Below are 4,918 nucleotides of genomic sequence, written 5' to 3'. Positions count from 1 at the left end.
CTTGGTCTTGTTGGTTTCCCCACCCAAAGTTTGGGTGGTTCCTCCAACCAGGATTATATGTTTTGGAGTATGGGTCATGGTTCTACCTAGGTGAATTTCCAATGTAGTTGGCTTGCTCCTGACTACCCTCTGCCTCTTCATTCACTCCTTCTTGAGCTGCTGTTGAGGTGGTGATTACTGCTACTTGATTCCTCTCTATCTTCTTGGTAAGGTCAGCCAGCTGCTTGGTGATCATCTTGTTTTGAGCTAGCAGTGCATCCACATTGTTCACCTCCATCACTCCTCTAGTGTTGCCTCTTTCAGAAGCGTACAAATAGTCATTCTCAGCTACAGTCTCAATGACATCTATGGCTTCTTCAATGGTCTTCTTCTTGTTCAGAGATCCCCTGGATGAGTGGTCTACTACCTTCTTTGATTCATAAGAAAGACCTTCATAGAAAATGTGTAGTTGTACCCATTCATTGAACATATCTGGCGGGCACCTTCTTGTCAGATCCTTAAACCTCTCCTATGCTTCATAGAAAGTCTCACCATCTTGTTGCCTGAAAGTTTGAACCTCAGCACTCAACCTGTTGATTCTTTGAGGAGGATAGAATCTTGCCAAGAATTTGTTCACCACATCTTCCCAGGTTATTAAGCTTTCCTTCGGGAAGGATTCCAGCCATTTAGATGCCTTGTCCTTGAGTGAGAAGGGGAATAGAAGTAGTCTGTAGGTGTCAGGATGAACACCATTAGACTTCACAGTGTCACATATCCTCAGGAAGGTGGTTAGATGCTGATTGGGATCTTCTTGAACACCTCCTCCGAATGAACAGTTGTTCTGAACAAGGGTGATGAGCTGTGGCTTTAGTTCAAAGTTGTTGGCATGTATGGTTGGCTTTTGGATGCTACTTCCACAGTTTCCTGGGTTTGGATTGATGTAGGATCCCAGAACTCTTCTCTCTTGCCCAGCATGATGCACTGGGCCTTCTCTGCCATGGTTGTGAACCTCTTCTTCATGATGGTTCTCCATATTCTCATCCATGTCTGGTTTAAAATACTCCTCTTCTTCCTCCGTACCAACTACTTTCTTTCCTCTTGCTTCCCTCCTTAATCTAAGGAAGGTCCTCTTAGGTTCAGAATCAAAGGAAGTTGAAGCACTACTTCTTCTACCTGTCATACAACCCACAAATCACAAGCAAGAAAGATAGATGCAGACAGTATTCTTTGCAGAAATGCTGTTAGTGTGAGTGATGCAATATATCAAACAGTTAGTGGGTCAGTGAACTAAATAGTAAACAACTAAGAAAGGGGTAGGGGAAAGGAAGAAAACAGCTAAACTGAAAGTGAATTACTCAAATGAAATCAAACAAAATAAAAAAAATGCTCAATCTAGTTATCCACCAATTTAATCATTGTTGATACAAAATCAATCCCCGGCAACGGCGCCATAAACATGATGCACGGAAACTTGTCTCTCAACAATTTCCCTCGGCAAGTATACCGAATTATCGTCAAGTAAAAACTCACAATAGAGTGAGGTCGAATCCAACAGGGATTGATTGGTCAATCAACTTTAATTAGAGGAATGTTCTAGTTGAGCTAAGCAGAATTTAATGTGAGAATTGCAAGAAATTAAATGGCGGAAAGTAAATAACAGAAAATGTAAATACTGGAAATAAAGAGCTGAATGTAAATGGCGGAAAGTAAATTGCAGAATCTTAAATGGGGAATGGGGAATTCAGCATGAAAGTAAAATGCAGAAATTAAAGAGAATGGGTAAGTTCAAAAATGGGGGATTCATTGGGCTTAGGAGATGTTGCATTCTCCGGATCAAGTTCATTTTCATCTCTTCCTCAATCAATGCATTCATTGATCTCCTTGGCAATCTTAAGTGATTGAACTCCAATTCCTTCGTAATTCAATCTCTCAAATCTTGATCAATAGCCAATTCCTTAGTCTAATTGCTCATGAGAAGAGATGAAGTATGGTCACTGATTATACCACATATATTTCCAAATCAAAGTGTTGGTAGGATTATATGTCACTATATCCATCCAAACCCCAATTTGGTCCAACATGAGAAAGCATTTCTAGCATGATCTCTTCATTCCTCTTCCAAGGTTCCGAAGAGATCCAAGTATGAATAGCTTCTTTTCCAAGACAACTACCCAATTGGATGAAGATTGAAAGCTTTCTAGTAAAATTAAGAGAAAAGAAAGAAGAAGAATAATGAAAACTATTATTGATCCATCAAATTACAACAGAGCTCCCTAACCCAATGAAAGGGTTTTAGTTGTTCATGGCTCTGGGAATGGAAAACAAAGATGGAGAATGCATTCTGAAAGTAAAACTAGAAGTTGCAGAGAAAGTAAAATTATACAGAGAGTAGTCCTCTCAATCCAAAAGCTCCTCTCTAGTTCAAAACTACTCCTATATATACTACTATTCTGATCTTCCAGTTGGCTCTTCAAGTCTTGGATATGGGACTTTGGATCTTGAGTTGAAGCCGTTTGGAATCTTCAGTGGGATCAGCTTGAAAGTGTGAAGTAGGCATGGACTTTGGCTAGGACGTTAGTGGCGTTAACGTTAAGTGAAAATGTGGGTTCGAGAACGTTGGTGACGATCACCTTTTGCACTAACGTTCCTAGCCCAAGATGAGTTACGTTAACTTCAACGTTAGTGGCACTAACGTGACCACTAACGTTGCCTCCTGGTCCATCGCGAGCGTTATTGGCGTTTACCTTTGCCAATAACGTTGCCCTTAGCCCCTTTTTCTCACGTTAGAGTCCACGTTAGTATACCTAACGTGGCTCTTAACGTGGGCATGCCCTAGCCTCGAGAGCGTTAGTGACACTTACCTTTGTCACTAACGCTCCAAATGCCCCTTCTCACGTTAGTGCCCCACGTTAATTGTCTTAACGTGGCCACTAACGTGGTGGTGATTGCCATCTCCAACGTTAGTGACAAAGGTGAGTGTCACCAATGTTGGCTCATTAATTCTTTCCTCCACGTTAGCTTCCACGTTAATGCACTTAACGTGGTAACTAACGTGGCTCATAGTGGCTTAGTCCAACGTTAGTGACAAAAGTGAGTGTCACTAACATTGGCGATTCCTTGCTCCTTCCACGTTAGAGTTCACGTTAACCAAGTTAACGTGGCTCTTAACGTAGCCAATATGGGCTTAGTCCAACGTTAGTGACAAAGGTGTGTGTCACTAACGTTGGCATTATCTTCCTCTTCCACGTTAGAGTTCACGTTAACTGAGTTAACGTGACTCTTAACGTGGCCAATTGCCCTTTTGGAGCGTTAATGGCACTTACTTTTACCACTAATGCTTGGAGCTTCCTTTTCTTCCACGTTAACTACCGTGTTAATGTAGTTAATGTGGTAATTAACGTGGGCTATGATGGCTTCAAAGACGTTATTGGCGATTACTTTTCTCATTAATGTTGCAAGCTAGCTCCCATTCCACGTTAGTTAGACTAACGTGGCTACTAACGTGGCTTTTCCTTACTTCCTTTGTCCTGAAATCAAGCAAATAAAGTGCATCAAAGCTCTAATCTAAGTTATGAGTCATGCATCATCCAATTTGTCATTAAATTCATGCATAATTCTCATGAAATCATATAAAATTCACAATGTTTGCTTGAATCAAGATGTAAGTAAAATTCTACCCAAAACTTTCTTTTTTCCTAAGAAAATGCATGAAACTACCCTAAAACAGTAAAGAAAAAGTCAGTGAAACTGGCCAAAATGCCCTGACATCAGAGATCGACCTACAGTTTCAGGTAACCCTCGGAACATTGGCGCTGTTGCCGGGGAACCTGGAAGTCATCCCATCCCCATGGCGGACGACCATGACAACGACCACGATTCAGATCTAGAGGACAGAACGCCGCATAAAAACGCGGACGCTACATCAAAAGATACTCCAGAATCTAACGAAGACAAAAACTCATCGAATCCAAGAGTAATAGAAGCACTTCAAAATTGTTTAAAGCAACTTGAAAAAGAAAGCCAGCATCAACGAGAAGTTGGCAAGGATCTACAAAGAGAGGTAAGGCGACGTCGAGAGTTAGAAGATAAAATCCTACAACTCGAAGCCGATCTCAAAGCAAAGGCTACCCGGACCACCCCTGAGGACAATTCATGTAAAGATCAAGATCCATTCACTAGGGACATCATGAAAACTAAAATTCCTAAGGACTTCAAACTCCCAGATATGACTCTGTATGATGGCACTACAGATCCCAACCATCACCTCAGCAACTTCAGAAGCAGAATGTACCTCACCGACGCCTCGGACGCTGTTCGCTGCAAAGCTTTTTGAATGACTCTCACGAAGACAGCAATTAGATGGTTCGACAATTTACCTCCTAAGTCCATCTCAAGCTTTGACGACCTAGCCAAAAAATTCCTAGCCAGATTCTCCATCCAAAAAGACAAGGCCAAGCACGGCCCTAGTCTACTAGGAATCATGCAAGGAGATCGGGAAAGTCTTCGCAACTACATGGAGAGATTCAACAAAACATGCCTAGACATACAAAGCTTGCCAACAGAGGCCGCCATCATGGGCCTCATCAATGGCCTACGAGAGGGACCTTTTAGCCAATTGATAAACCCATATTTTATTATGTATTTTGTGCTTAGTTTGAGTGATTTATTCAATCCTTCATCAACTTATTCATGTTAATTGCATGGTTTTACTTTCCCTTCCTTATTATGTGATGTATGTGAAAAACATGTTTCCTATGCTTTTAAATTAATTATTTTAATCACCTTTAATTCCATTCGATGCCATGATAAGTGTGTTGAGTAGTTTCAGATCTTCTAAGGCAGGAATGATTCAAAGGATGGAAAGGAAACATACAAAAATGGAAGAAAAGCACAAAACGGAGTCCTTGAAGAAACTGGCATCCACGCGATCTCATGGACG

The 4,918-nt window shown here is 41.2% G+C and overlaps 1 non-coding gene across 1 annotated transcript; it reads left to right on the top strand.

Moving 5' to 3' along the window:
- Positions 1–464: 464 nt before the first annotated feature.
- On the top strand, positions 465–571 carry LOC112788305 (small nucleolar RNA R71). Its single transcript, XR_003195673.1, has one exon. It is a non-coding gene; the product is annotated as a small nucleolar RNA R71 (small nucleolar RNA).
- Positions 572–4,918: the final 4,347 nt, after the last annotated feature.

Source organism: Arachis hypogaea, chromosome 20 (genome assembly GCF_003086295.3).
Source record: "Arachis hypogaea cultivar Tifrunner chromosome 20, arahy.Tifrunner.gnm2.J5K5, whole genome shotgun sequence".
In the NCBI taxonomy this organism is placed as follows: domain Eukaryota; kingdom Viridiplantae; phylum Streptophyta; class Magnoliopsida; order Fabales; family Fabaceae; genus Arachis; species Arachis hypogaea.
This window is presented reverse-complemented; position numbering and strand designations above follow the sequence as displayed.